This window comes from Larus michahellis, chromosome Z, assembly GCF_964199755.1.
Source record: "Larus michahellis chromosome Z, bLarMic1.1, whole genome shotgun sequence".
In the NCBI taxonomy this organism is placed as follows: Eukaryota; Metazoa; Chordata; class Aves; order Charadriiformes; family Laridae; genus Larus; species Larus michahellis.
This window is the reverse complement of record NC_133930.1, coordinates 38,645,425-38,661,478: the sequence shown is the minus strand read 5'-3', so window position 1 is coordinate 38,661,478 and position 16,054 is coordinate 38,645,425.

Below are 16,054 nucleotides of genomic sequence, written 5' to 3'. Positions count from 1 at the left end.
ATATGCTTTTTGTATATTTATACTTTCCTCTTTTAATGCAAAGAAATGCACAAACCCAAGGTATCTGGTGATTTTTAAGGTCCTATTACTGCCGATCTCAGTGTCACATTGTTCTCCAGAGCAATACTAAATGTTATGTCACAAATGATGGAGGGGGTAATAATCAACAGGAGAGTACCACTAAAACAATAAACATAAGTTCACATGAGAACAAAATAATATTAAAAAAGGAGGAGAAATTTAAAAAAAATGTTGTCTGATAGCAGGAACTCTTCTGAAGGGCAAGGCTCCTTTCAGAAAGGCAGCAGTACGTCTTATAATGGATAGGAATGTAATTTAGAAGATTCCATTTATAATAAAGATAAAGATTGAAGGATTAATTGTTTGCATGTTTCGCTTCCGGACATTGAAATGGGTAGTTCAGCTGTGCAATGGCACGCTCCCATGTTAAGTTTTCAGTACAGTCAGGCCAAAATGCGTGTGTGAATTAGACAACACAACACTTCCCATTCACAGATTTTAAACGGATGGATGCCTTCCCGAATCAGTACCAGATGGATCATTTTCTTGACCGTGGCCATAGCAGCCCACTGGCTTGCAGTGATTATTAACACTGCCATTTTCCATCCATCTGGGTATCAATGTGCTTCACTTTCTGACACTGAGCTCTGCTGGTCGAGTGATTGCCTCCCTGCTTTTGGAGTGTTCCAGAGGTCAGTGCTGTTGCCGATGTGGTGTGCTGCATGGATCCTCAGTGCATACCAAACCGTATCTCACTGGAAAGTAAATGCTCTACCAGCAGGCTCACTGCTTCAGGCTGGAGAGGTAATATGCCAGTGTCTGGGCCAGCAGATATTTATTAAAACTGAAAACCAGCAGTGATGATGGGTATGTGTGTGTGGCGTGGGGGGTTGGTTATTGTCTTGAGAAGCGTTCCTGGCATGAAACAGCCTCTCCTCACTTTTGCCATGAATGGCTGGCTGCTGCTTGAGAAAAACTGTGCTAACAAAATTAGTTGGAAAGTTCAAAAGGGCTGATCATTAATTTGATTTTGTATGATCACTAATTATCTTCAGTATGAATAGCACACAGAGTGGGAAGAACATAAATACTTTGGAGGACACTGAATCAATAAAATTCAAATAAAAAATAAATGTTCACATAAAAAACATCCTCTAGCTATCATCTTCAATAGGATGGGTTCTCTTGTGGCAGCTGGTTACTGTACAGTGCTTTCAGATGCACTACATGAACACGGTGATGGGGGTAATTCAGAGCAAATAGTTCTAGAGATGAAGTTGCAAAGCTTTTCTCTCTCTAAATAAATGAGACTTCTACAGTGCAGTATCACTTAATGAGTTCAAATGAAGAATCGAAGTGCCTAACATGAAAATCATTCTGTTCCTTTTTCTCATGTTCTCCTTAATTTCTTACAGCACAATGTTTAAGATTCGCACAAGCACTGAAAGAGGTTATTAGGTTAATGAGGCTGTTGTCTAATTACACCGCCAGGCCTTTGATTCCTGATCCCAGAGATGCTGAGGCTTTCCTGAAGATGGGGATTTTTTGGCTGCCTGGCACTTGCAAATAGTTACAATCGTGACATATACCGTGCGAACTGCGAGGATCCAGGGAGTTGCCAGGCTTGTCCTGAAACCCACCGCACCCTGGGCTACAGGACAGAGCCACGGCGAGCTCAGATGTTCATGATCTGGCTTTGCCCTCTGGTGGTCCCCTCTCGAAAAATTCACCAGGCTCCAGAGAGGAAAAGGCTTCAGAGGCCGAAAAGAACTGACGAAATAGCAGGCTTGCATGATGAACGTAATAGTAAAGATTAAAGGATGGGGACGGCTTGCAGACATCAAGACTGCAGAGGCCAAGGAGGATGCTGAGGAAGAGTTTGAGACAGGAAGGTTCAGTGCTCCTCTACTGAGGCAAGCTTAACGAGGAGTTTTGCTAACATGCGGTTCCTTGCTGCCCTGAGCAACGCTTTGACATGACAAACGCTTACAACTTTAAAAACCAAATACTGTTTTATTAAAGCTCAGCTCCTTACCTGGTTATGAGGTCATATCCCGCGGAGACTCTCCTGTAGCTCAGTAATAGGGAGAACTTTTGTGAATTGGGAACTTTAATCAGAGGTATTCTCTGACTGGCCTTCAGAAAGCTGCTTGCAACACTAAGGGGCTTTCATGAAGTGTGGCTGGCCTTTCATTTAACAAGCAGAGGCATTTTGAGGGGAGGTAATGGTTTGATTTTTTCCACCTGGGCAGTTTATGTGCTGGCAGTCCTATGCATGTGGGAATAAAACTTCCACTTCCACTCTTGAAAAAGGAACTTGCAGCTATTTATAGCATATAAGGGAGAGAAACGCTCATCTGAGAATGTGGTTCAGATATAAATCAGGTGCTGAGCAGCAATTACAACAAAGAATGGTGTGTTGCAGTTTGAGAAGGAGAATGGTTGTTACAGGTAATATCAAAAAACTGCACAATTTGAATGTCTTGATGTAGCTTTACTTAATGTTTTCGCTGCTTTTCATGCTACTTTAAACTAGGGAGTAAAGAGATGAATACTTTTCAGAGAAAGGATGGGTTTTTTTCTCATTAGTAAAAGATTTTTTAGTTTGGAGGAAAAAAGTTCAGAATAATTATTGTTATAACTAGTCATATAAGAAAGCAAACCAGGTCCTCCCTCTTTACTTCTTTTAGCATTCACAAGCAGAAAGCTGCCAGCTAAATGAAAATCAACGTACTTACACTGGATATGCAAATGCAGGGCTAATCTGTGCAATAATAATTTGTGGAAAGATCACACAGGGAAATAGCTACTGGTAAATGGCTAAATAAAGTCTGGAGGATGGCACAAGAGTACTTATTTGGCCAGGTATCCTGGTAGGATAATTTTACATCACCTTCTGAAATAGCCTGGGTATAAGAGACAGACCATGGGCCTTAGTCTTGTCGTGCTTGGACATTGCAGTTATCATAGCCTCCAGCCCACCTAGCTGATCTCTCAGTTTAGGTAGTTGTTACATAAACACATAAACCTCCCTTTTTGCAAGAATTTTTTTTCTCTCCTCTGTTTTGCATCCTGAATTTAATTATTTAAGCCTTGCAAAGCACTGTGCTCTGTAGAAATGAAGAGTACTGCTTTTTTTAGTCTGTCAGTATCACATCACCTGAAACCGCTCCAAGCACCCCTACACTCAGAAGATACTGTCCTGAGAAAGATGTCAAAGCACTAATAATAAGCAAAAAGCCACAATGCTCTGGAAAGCTTTAACCCTCACATAGATCAGCTGCTTGTTGTTTTTACACCAGAGATTACAAGTTTTTGTTTACCCAAAATGATGCTGTCCATTCTATTGTAACAGGGTCCTAGAGACATTTTGTACCCATGGTAGGAGAAGGAATATACTAGAAACTGAAATATACATATTTGTGAATATTTTAAAGTCAAATAAGATCTTTCTTGTTATCAGCTTCAATTTTGCTGGTTTCCTCTTTAGAAACAAAAGAGAAATTACTTATCTTCTATCCCAGTGAAAAGGATCCACATTGCTATTGGTTCTGATTCCAATCTTAAAATCTTTGGCATTCCATTTTAGTAAATAGGGTTTTCTTAACATAACCATGCCTGTAATGCCCTGAAGTAAATCACTACAAGAGAAATAACCCATATAATCAGAGCTGCTGTATCAGTTATCATCTATGGTTTTGGCAAAAATTGTTTATACACTTTAAAAATCTTAAGATTTTCAGGTTTATTACATTAAAATGCTGGATGAAAGGGTGAAATAGTCCATCCAAAACATAGCCTTTCTTTTTTTCAGTCAATTAAATTCTAGATGCTACTTACTTTAAAAACATGCTTTTCCCAATTGTTGAAGATAAATAAGCAATGCACTTCTCTTTCTTTTTTCCCTTTTCTCTTCCTTAAACTTTTATGTTTTTCTATGGGTATTTTTCTCCTTCCAAGGATAAAGGAATATAAAGATGATCGATAATTGCGTGAATCTTACAAAGCAGACATTAAGCCTGGATTTATAAACTTAGGTGGTAAGAATATCACTTATTTTGTACTACATGGAGCACTTCTCTGAAAGTAGATGACTTTCTGTGTCTAGCGTATGGCAGCTAAAAACACATAGAAGTACTCGTGAAAAAGCTGGCAAATGGGTAAATGAAACCACATAGAATAAATAGAAAAAAAAGAAAGATAGAATAAAGAATTGAACTTGAAGTTGGTAATAAGATTTTCACATTTTGATGCGTGAGCTGTTGGAGGGTTTCAAGAATTAAAATATGGTGAAAGTTGTAAGTAAGGAAAATGGCTTTGACAGGCACTTGATAGATGCGGCCAAGTCGGTGAGGAGGAGAGAAAATCAAGACAGATCGGGTACCTGCAAGACACGGGCAAAGAGACAGAAGGTATCCTTCTGCAGTTTGGATACCAACAGCTTCTGCAAACACTTAGGTAGTTGTGATTTGGGTTGGAAGGCCAAGTTTATTCTCTGCCTTCTGCTGCAGATGCCTTCACCTTCTGTCTGGCTGTAAAATCCCTTGCCTTTTTCTTTAGCCTCCGCCTTCTTCCCACTTCTGCTGGTTGCTGTACAAAATAGGGCAGGAACAATAAGTTCTGTAGTAGAGTCACTTAAGCTTAGTGATCTTTTCCATATTGTAGTTTAAATCAACACCCAGCATATTTTAACAAAGTATCCAAATTAAGAAGAAATACAGTCACAGTTCCTTGCTATTGGCACAAGCTTGCTGAAGATTTGAGAAGCATTTTGTGGCTTAGCCGTTTAATCACAAACAATTGTAATTAGATTATGGGTTGGCATTTATGTAGCACGTAATGGCAATCTGATGACTAAATCCTTCTTGGAGAATCTGATTTAAAGTGTTATCAAGCTTCTTAAGTATCCTAATACGTGTAAATCTTTTTGTTCTGATACAACTCTTATTTTGTGCAGCTTACCCATTTATAACCTACCTCTAATGTAGGGTATAAAAAATCTAGTCTATGAAGTACTACCAGTGTTTTGTACAAGTCTTTGACTTTGACTTCAGGATACTTCTGCTAATCAAAGACTTTACTAATTCAAAATAGTCACATAAGCAACCTGAAAAAGACTTTGTCCTGATATAAGCAGGTTGATTACATTAGTTAAGCCACATTTCTGTTTGAGATGGCTTCAATCCTACATAAGGCTACATGGATGATAATTTTGAGAAGATTATTTACAGTTCCAGGATGAAATGTCTTCCTCCTTTTCTCCGAAACTGGAAAGGCTGATACAGAACTCAGTCACACTAGCTTACTTAAGTATTGTAAAATCTTCATATTTTGGCTACAACGCCAAATTGCTCCTGGGTCTGTGCAGACCTGGATCTCCCCAAGCCCACTTCCCTGCCAAAACTGATCAAGAGTTGTGTTTCAAACGTCCAATAACCAGGCAGATCTCATTCGATTAGTTCTCATAGTAGGTCTCACACAGACTTGTATGATTATAGCCTTCCCAAAATATACAGTTCTTCAGCAACATTTCTTGTGAAATATGATAACCAGATAAGTTGTTCTGCTCAGCACCACCAGCTGTGGTTGGAGTATTTGCTCTGCCCAGGCTGATGGGGCTCAAGCACCTCCTGTAAGGCCTGGGAGAGCCCCACTCAATGATCTGGAAGTGGGTTTGAGCAGGACAAGCCCTGCACCTTCTTTTGAGCTGTGCCCTTGTGCAGAGTTAGGGTTCGTAGGATGCAGGATGTCCTCAGGTGAGTTTTCTGTTCTACCTGAGTGCCTTATCTTAGAGCCTGTGTTCTCCTGGATGATGCTTTGACCACAGTTCCACAGTTCTCTGCCTCTATATAGGGATGCACAATTTTTTTTGCATGTTTTCTCTTTAGTACCCTGGTACAAACTGTTTTATGACCAGGGAACAGACTCTGTGTCCAAGCAGAATGTGTTCAATAAAACGAAGCTGTTTTTTTCAAATGCATGTGCTATGCAATGTCTTCATCTTACTTGTAATAACCTAAAAAACCTAGCAGGCACAATACTGCTATTAGCTTCATAAAATCCTCGTCACAGAGGCTCTGGCATACATTCTGAATTAGACACTTACTTAAATGGATTTTAGAGCATTAAGCCTTTTGTGACTCATTAACCTGTTAGACAAATCCCAGATGCAACGCAGTAACTTTAAACAAATCTAAGCTATTTCAGCTTCAGGTAAAATAAAGATCTAAAAATCATACATTTTTGAGTTTGTGAATTTGGGGAAGAGACTATTGTCTTTGTTAATGTTAAGGATTCTGTGAACTACATCAAATTGTGAGGTGGTATTAATGTGTTATGTTGTGAACGTAGCTGTTTGTCTGTTTACAGAGTACGTAGATGACAGAATAACACATAAATCCCCTTTGGAATTGACTGAAATTCAGTAATCAAAACAGAAGATAAAAAATAAGCATATGGCTAGGCAACGCATTATCTGTTACACTATGCTTTAATTAGAGCTAACTATTCAAAGTGGAAAGTTTCAGCTGTGGTGTCATAAACCTACATCATAATAATAATAAGCCTAACCATATTAAATTTCCCAATCTCTATGACAACAAGCTCTGTGACTTAAACCAGCAGCATTCAATTACTTGTAGGTAAGTAAAGCACAATAAAATACAGTGAAATGTTGTTAAGAGAAAATTTTTCCTGTACGGATTGGGATTTTCTCTCATAACTTCCACAGTGAGTGCAATAGTAAAGACTAGCAAGAGGGCTTATTTAACTCCATGCTTTAAGTTTAAGAGGGAGAGACTTTGGTCCTTCATATAATTTGCTGTAGCATTTGGACAAGGTTTTTAAAATTTTAGTCAAAGCTGCTCAGTCTTACTACTGAAGAACCCCCTTGCAGGCAGATTGTTTTCCAAGTTCTGTTACCGAAAGAAGATCGGTTAAAAGAATTTGGACCTAAGCTCAATTTATGTTGCATAATGCACCAAAAGGTACTTGCATCTTTTCTGGCATGGCTTCTTTTTCCAAACCAGAAACTTAGACATTTTCAAAACTAAGCTTCTGGGGACAAAGAATTTTGTTGTAAATTGACACTGGATACGTAATGTGTATTCTAGGTTTTCTGCTCTCCTGATGATGAGTCACAAAGATAACATAGTTGAGCGATTTTGATTCTTTTCACTTTAAAACATATGCAGTTTTGGAAAATATTTACATACCTTACTGTTACCTCTTAAACTTGCCTGGAACTTGTGGGTTTGGGTGGTGGGGTTTTTTTTCTCCCCTTTTCTCCTTTTTGTCACCCAACATGCAGCAGGAAGCTTGTTAATGGTGGTTAATAGGGCAATGTTACTGCTGCTTTTGCAGAGGCCAGGTGGGACCAACAACCTTGCAGTATGTTCCAGGAGTCAAATTTTCCTCTTTCTGATGTCCTACTAGCAGAAGGAAACTACAGGTGACTCTTTCCCATCCAAAATGGAGAAAAAAAAAGGTGGAAAGGTTGTCTCGATTTTGTGATTTGTAATCGTAGAAAAGATGTTAAGGGGAAAGGTCTTCTCTCCCACTCCAAAGCATGCAGTGTTTTACATGAGTTACTGGGTCAGGGTTAGTGCATTAATGTGGCTGGCTCACTGAGCGATTCCTAGGAGTGGAGAGGATGTGGGTGTCATGGAAACAGCAATCATCCAGGGATGGGAGGGAGGTCAGAGCACCAGCAGATTCATCTACAGGTGTATCCATTTACAGATCTTAATGCAGGTAAGGGTGTAAGGGTTTATATAGAGGCATCTGTTTCATTAACCATTGTGATTAAGAATACCAATTTAAAATTACATAGCTACAGCTTATTTTGAAATGACCAAAGGAGTGTCAAATCACTGTACATCATCTGTAATAACTGTTGAGTATACTACAAAAAAAAAAAAGCCTCCTGGAATATGAGTACCACATACGTGCAAAATCCAGAAGGAAAATACCACAAAAATATAATTTTCCCTAATAGATTGGATAACTTTATTCTCAGTTTTTTCCTACTTTGTTATAGAGTTATTCTGCCAATGTGGAAAGGAAAGCTATGTCTGGAGCCTTTCTGGAGGAAAGCTATGTTCTGGAGCTCCTCATCCTCCAGCTGTCTCACATGGTATTGATCAGTCAACACAACTTCTGTCCTTGCTTTCCTGTGTGTCCTTGAATGCTTAGAGTGCCTTGGGTCACTTCTCATAGCACTGAACTTCATGCAGTTACCTTACAGAAACAAACAAAAGTATCTATTATTTTATTTTCTAGATGACTCTATACCAAATGCTAGCACTGGTTGTCTTCACCTAAAACTACAAGGTTACTCTGTTACAATACAACCCTTTGCTTCATTCTTTTGCTCCTGCCCTAATTACTGTAATATCCACATTTAATTTGCATGGAAGGATATGCGATCAGCCCCCTTATTTTCTTTTTAGTCTTTCAACAGTTATACGATTGGGCCTGACTGGCTGTATGCATGAGAATAATCTGTTCTGGAGGTCTAGGAAATATAATTGTATGTAGTTGCTATGGTAAAGCAAAAAGTTGGGGGGGAGGGGCTATAATTCATTTTGGATGAATGGTTTCTTCAGGTTAGGATTTTCTCAGCTATTTGAATTATCTAGATTCTTTTTTATTGTTGTGGGACAAGTGAACATGTGTATTTAATGCTAGTGAATATATCTTACCTACATTTTTCAATGTCCTTGTTTTCATCCCAGTGGAGGGAGAACTGTCTTAGTAAACTCTGTACAGCTGCTGCTCAGTTTCCCCAGACACTTTTTTTCATTCTATATTTTTGCTGAAAGTTACCCACTGGCAAGAGATATGGGATGTAGCTTTTCACATCTTATGCACCAACATGAGGAAAGGAGTTCACCAGAAGGTCATTAAATTTTCAAGATGTGCAGTACGGAAAGATAATCTTTAAAAGCAACCAGTTTGGAAAGAAACCAGCCTGAAACGACGTTATTCCCCTGAAGGCTGAACCAGGTGTAAGTGTGCCCTACAGGAGGCGACCCAAGAAAGGCAGGCAACACTCAATGAAAACCTGAGAGAAACTTTTCTCTCAACCAGGAGATATCAAAGTGGATACAGTGGGTTTTTTCCTTAAATGCAGTGTTCAGCTCTGTGACAACTGGCAACTGAGGATGCTAAGGGAGTTTCTTGGGTAATCTTAGTCATACTAAGATTCCGTCTTGCCTCTGTGTTCCTCGGTAGGTAAAAGCTCTTAGTTCCTTCCAAGAAAGGTTGCTGAACTTCAGCTCCTAACCTTGTACGACAGGTATGGAGGGCACCAGTCACATAAATGTTACTTTCTACTTTAAATCAAGAATAGACATGTTTTATTTCACCTCCTTTCTTGTTTAAATCCTTGCAAACGAGGACAGATATCTTATGAGAGCAAAGCATTAAGTATGTAAAATCTTGGAGGATTTAAATATGAAATCGAGATTTTGTGTTCTATGTGTCTAAAAAAATATTTGAATAATGAACAAAAAACTGACTGGAGCTCTGCTGAAGGCTTCCAAGTGAGGAGGATTAACTACACATATCTTAAATTAGAATAGCTCAGTCATTGCAAAACACTTCCCGTGTTGAGTATTATTTAAGCCTGGCCTGAAAAGTTTGAGACCTATTCTTAGCACCTTATTGAATGCCCCTTGCTGATGTCAGTCAGACTGCCACTAGAGGCTTTAATTTCAACCAGGCTCTGATATAGAAAAGAAGGCCCTGCACCACAGAAACTTCCTGTAGTCACAGGAAAGAGAGACTAGAAGAGATCTGGGCCATAAAATCTCGTCATTTATTCTTGTTGGCAGCATGTTCTATGTCATTCATGTCATATGTCATTCATGTTCTATGTCGTTCATGTAATGTATGGAGCAAATGCTCCTGGAAATTATGCTAAAGCACGTGGAAAGTAAGGAGGTAACTGGTGACAGCCAACATGGCTTCACTAAAGGCAAATCAGGTCTAAGAAATTTGGTGGCCTTCTAGGATGACGTTACAATGTTACTGGATAAGGGAAGAGCAACTGACACCACCTACCTGGACTTGTGCAAAGCATTTGACACTGTCCTGCATGACATCCTTGTCTCTAAAATGGAGAGACATGGATTTGACGAATGGACCACTTCGTGGATAAGGAATTGGCTGGGTAGTCACACTAAAAATGTTGCAGTCAATGGCTCAATGTCTGGGTAGAGAGCAGTGATGAGTGGTGTTCCTCAGGGGTCTGTACTGGGAACAGTGCTGTTTAACATCTTCGTTGGCAACATGGACAGTGGGATTGAGTGCACGCACCCTCAGCAGGTTTACCAATGACACTAAGCTGTGTGGTGTGGTCAACATGCTGGAGGGAAGGGATGCTGTCCAGAGGGACCTGGACAGGCTTGAGAAGTGGGCCCGTGAAAACCTCATGAAGTTCAACAAAGACAAGTGCAATGTCCTGCATGTGGATTGAGGCAATCCAAGCACAAATACAGGCTGGGCAGAGAATGGATTGAGAGCTGCAGCACCAAGGAGAAGGACTTGGGGGTCTTAGTTGATGAGAAGCTCAACATCACCTGGCGATGTGTGCTCTCAGCCCAGAAAGCCAACCGCATCCTGGGCTGCATCAAAAGCTGCATGGCCAGCAGGTCAGGGGAGGTGATTCTGTCCCTCTACTCGGCTCTCCTAAGACCCCACCTGGAGTACTGCTTCCAGCCTGAGGACGCCCAACACCAGAAGGACATGGACCTGTTGGAGCAAGTCCAGAAGAGGGCCATGAAGATGATCGGAGGGCTGGAGCACCTCTCCTAGGAAGACAGGCTGAGAGAGTTGGGGTTGTTCAGCCTGGAGAGGGCAAGGCTCCTGAGAGGCCTTGTAGCGGCCTTCCAGTACCTGAAGGGGGCCTACAGAAAAGATGGAGAGGGACTCTATATCGGGAGTGTAGTAACAGGATGAGGGCTGATGGTTTTAAACTGAAAGAGGGTAGATTTAGATTAGATATTAAGAAGAAATTATTTGCTCTGAGAGTGGTGAGAGGTTGCCCAGAGAAGCTGTGGAAGCGCCATCCCTGGAAGTGTTCAAGGCCAGGCTGGATGGGTCTTTGAGCAACCTGGTCTAGTTGTCCCTGCCCGTGGCAGGGGTCTTGGAACTAGCTGATTTTTAAGGTCCCTTCCAACCCAAACCATTCTATGATTCTATGCTTTGACCTCTAAAGTGGCTTTGGGAAAGTCGTGGGAAGTTTTCACATTTACCAGTGCTAGTTCTTAATCTTAGCAGCTACACTGCTTCATTTTGCACCAGTAATCAGGCTCTGCAGAGAAACGTAGCACAAGTCATCAGGGTTAGATTTTTTTCGCCACTTCTTTTTCGGCTGTGAGTCTAAAGATGCCAATATGTATGCAATTTCTGTCTAGTTCAGCTCTTTTGATCATTCTTTTTTTTTTTTTTTTTTCCTCTTTCTGCAGCTGCGGTAAGGATAATCTCAGTTAGAAACAGTAAAAATAAGCAGGCAAGACTCTAATAGGAATCGATGTGTGCAAACACAAAGAAAAAATACATTTGTTCTCATGTCTTTATTCCGTATGAAATGTATTAGCTGTGAAGAATGCTGATGTGGGTCTTTGCACGGGTGGTTATTTTACACAGAACTTCTCGAAGTATGCTGTCTTCACACTATATTGGTGAAGTTAATTTTCTTCTGAATTAACTAATAGAAATAAAAGGGTTTTATTTGTCGCAGAAGAAGGAGGAATGCAACAGTCTTCAAATTACGAGAAAAGCTCATAAATCCAATCTTAAAACTCCTGAGAGTGGCTGGTGCTTCATCCATACTTACCTTCTGCATGTTGAACAGCTGTAGAAGACAACTGGAGATTTGCCAATTTTGAAATATCTTTGCCTGCACAAGTAATGTTGGCTGAGATATACTCTGCTACATATCAAGATATCGAGTGCTTTCAATACGACGGAAACCTCCTATAACACTGAGTCATAAAAGGCTGAAGTTTCTTATGTTTTTTGCATGTCTTGCAATTACAGGTTTACATACTTTTCAAAAATACCTGGTATTACTAAGCTACCCTCAACTGATACCAATAAACATGTAAAGTACCGAATTTTTTGCATTATTCTTTCAGCATAGTCAAGGATGACACAAGGAATCATTGCAATCTGCATAAATAGAGTGTCTTCCACATGTCCAGAATATCAACATCATTCATGTTGCTTTTCGTGAAATGGCAGTCTTGTTCTCAGTATTTTTATTTTGCTGGTTTTTTTTACCTGAGATCCCAGGCTTCTCTGATGTAAGTCACCTTCCTCTTTTACTGGAGTGAAAAATCATTTTTTGTTCCTGTGGTTATGTCTTGTCTCCTAGTAAAGTTATTTTTGTGAGCGATGATGTTCAAATGTTCTTGGTGCTAGCTTCATTGTTCCCCACCTGGGGGACACTGACTGTCCCTACTTGAGTTCACTTATTCCTTTCAGTTTAAAACTTCTAGGGATAAAAAATGTACCACTTTCTTTTTTCTCTCTCTCTTCTCCGCAATTCCCTCCCCTCCCCCCCCCCCGGGCCTTGACTCATGTGCAAGATAAATGAGAATTTTGGTGTAAGCAATTTAGATTTTTTTTCTTTAATTTCCGAAACATAGTGGGAGCCATTAAGTTAAGAAAATATTGTTAGACTGCTTTTTACAGTAAATGAATTATGCAGTGCTTGACACATTGACAGAGAACTTAGGAAGTTGGTTTTCCAATGTGTCTAGGAAAACATCTCCTGAACTTTAGTCTAGAAGCATGTCAAAAGTTTCTATTAATGTAATATATCTGAATTACATTTTTAAATTATTATTTCTGAAAGTTACAAACAAAACCTGTTTTATGCATACTTTTTAAATAGCTAAACACTTCTTGATACTGAGTCTGCTGCAGCAGCACAACCAGTATCCAGAAAAATAATGTGTTTGAATGACCTTATTTTTCTTAAGTGTATAGAACAAATGTGTTCACAGAAAATAACTTGTTTGTTTTCTTATTTTTTTTTTTAACCTGTTGAGGGCGTCAGCAGGTTCGCAGATCATCATCATAATTTGTTATATGGGGACTGCTGGGGATTAGAAGAGGTCAAACTAAGCTGTTTGCTTTTCACGCTACCATTACTTCCTAGAATTGCTCATCTGCAGAATCATAAATAGATGTTATGCATAACAAGAGCAGGTGGCCAATTAAAAAAGTACTGTACAAGGTGTTAGGGAGCTATGCAAATCAATGCAATATTAAGAATCTCAAATTATTTTTTTTTGTGTAGCGTCAAATTAATGCATATTCTTTATTGGTAAATATTTATTTATATTTAGCAGGATCATTCAGTAAAATTAAAATCAGACTTATGACCCCTGAATAAGAGATTTTCAAAAATAACTTCCGCTATGTGTATTCCGAATATCAGTGCAAGCTGGGATGGCCTAATCACAACCTCTTCTCCTTGTTTTGGCAAGAGATTACAGGAATTATGCCCTATATTTCCCCACAATCTCTAAAATTACAATGGAGTGGTACACTGACATGGCCATGAAATGGGCGTGCACTATTACACTGCCACCAATACGGTATTAACCAGCAATGTCTCTAATTGATTTTCACTTGTATCTATTGATGCATACGTACACAATCTTTTTGGTCATGAGCAATTTCAGAACCCTCTAAAATCCCTTTCAGAACAAATATCCATTTCACTTCCTTTTTTTTTATGATGGAAATTCTTGGGAATATAAGGCTTCTTAAAGTCTAAAAAAAGATCACCTTTGTCACCCCTACACACCATGTCTTTATGAGACCTCTTCTCTGGCATACCGTTTTTCTCCTTGTCTCATGTAGGATCCTTTTGGCTTGTCTTCTTTTTTCCTTCAGTTCCTTGTGCTTTCTTTCTTTTCTTTCCCCATTTCTTCCCCATCCTTCCAAGCTCATTATTTAGTCAAAAAAATAGGCTAAAATAAATTGTCTTCCTAAATTTTGTCATGCACCCCCCCCTTCTTGTTACAGCAGATTTAATACAAGATCTGATGTAAAAAACCCCTCAGCCTCAATGTAATCCCTTTATACCTGTTTATAACATCTGAATGTTTAAAAAAACTTCTCCTGAGACATTACTGGTTCTGGGGTCTTTTTTGAAAAAGAATAGCCTAAGTAGTTAATGTTATTTGCTATATTTTTTACTCTGATACTCGCAGAAAGAAAACCCTCAGTCTGTACATTTATAACTCCGTACCTGTAAATTAATTGCTATGATGTGTGCCCATCCTCCCCTCATTCCACGCCCTACTAGAAGCTCTTGTTCCAGCTGCACTGTATGTACATTGAACCAGATCCTTACACTGATATGGACTGCTCATTTTAAACATTGAAATTCCTTGGCTGAGTGAGGTAAGTTTTGGCATAAATAAAGATGATTCTTTTTTTAGTCTCTAAAGTGGAGGGCTGTGGCACAGATTCTGTGTCCTCTATCTTTTTGCTTCCAATCCAAGTCTCCAGCTGGCTCCAGGGACTTTTGGACTCTGAGCTCTACTTTCTCATTGTCAAATGATCTTTAAGAATTATGCATATGTTGCAGGAAAAGTAGTGCAATATAACTCAGCGTGAAATCTTTTGGAAGGAAAATGTGATGCTTGTTTATAAAATCTTTAAGTAAGTTGGTTTTATGCATTCACACTTGTCCTCTCATGGTCTTCATGCACTCACTCGTTCACTCACACATGCACATACTCACAAGCATCAAGATGTATGTATCCAAGCAGACATGCATGTGTTTCCATTCATACCTTACTGCATTCATACAGCAACTTTAATATTTCTGTTAAAACCCTCTACAACATCAAAAGGCAAAGTATTTGGAAAAAAAGAAACTCCGAATACTTTGCTTAGCTATCTACCTATAGTATAGTCTATGTCTTAAAAATAGGTAAAAAGCCATTAATCTGTATTTCAATGTAACAAGAAGCTCTGCTATAAAATCAAAGTGACTGTCACTTCAGTAGAAAAGAAGAATGTTAGGTGGTAGCAAGCATTCTCTTGTTTATATAAATCATCAGTCATTTTGAGTATGTGATCACATTAAATGACATACCAGTACCAAATCTGTGAAAGAATTAATCTGCTAAAAGAACTTGGGGTACCATGGTAACTATTATTTCCAGAATTCACAAATTACAGTTGGAGTTGAAAAGATGTCTATCATTATTTATGGAAAATAACTTGCATAGGATAACAAGATAAAGCACAAGAAGTCCATTGTTTTATTTTTCATCCCAGTCCTGAGAAAATCTTCTGTCTATATGTTTAAGACTAACAAAAGTCTTTTTACTTGTAGCTGTGTTGAAAGACTAACAACTTTTGACTGCAGTGTAAGACTTAACAGTTTAAGGCCGACATATAGAACATTAATTGGAAACAGCCCCTATAGGTCCTTTCCCCACTTATTAATTCAGTTTTTGCATAAAATACTGTTTTCTTCTACTCATTAATTAATTTCCCCTCAAAGTGCTATAAACAAAGGAATGAATAAATAGAGTAATGTCAGTGGTTCTATTTCGCAAATGTTTGTAAAGGTTCAAGTGCTAATCTATTTACACTTGTATATAGCTTCAGAGATAAACTCACCTGTGCCCAGCAAGTAATTTTTGTAATCTGGCGTTGTATCTAATAACACTATTACAGAACACAATGTATAGGACCAGCTTGCTCATCTAAAATATTGATGACGTGAAAATCAAACCTTTAATATCTTGCACTTATGTATTTCGTGTAGCTATGTTTATGTATTCAGCAGTACTTCATGAAGCAGACATGTAGCTTCAACAAAAATCACTCACAGTTCTATGACTTTGAAGTTCAATACGGGACCAAGTGCTTTGCTGGGTTAAGATCTTAATTTTGTTTGAAACAAAATGTTATGATGTTCAACTCAATAAAAGTCATAGTCTTCACATATGTGAAAAATACATAAATTATTAAGCTGCCTTCTGCCAGGTGT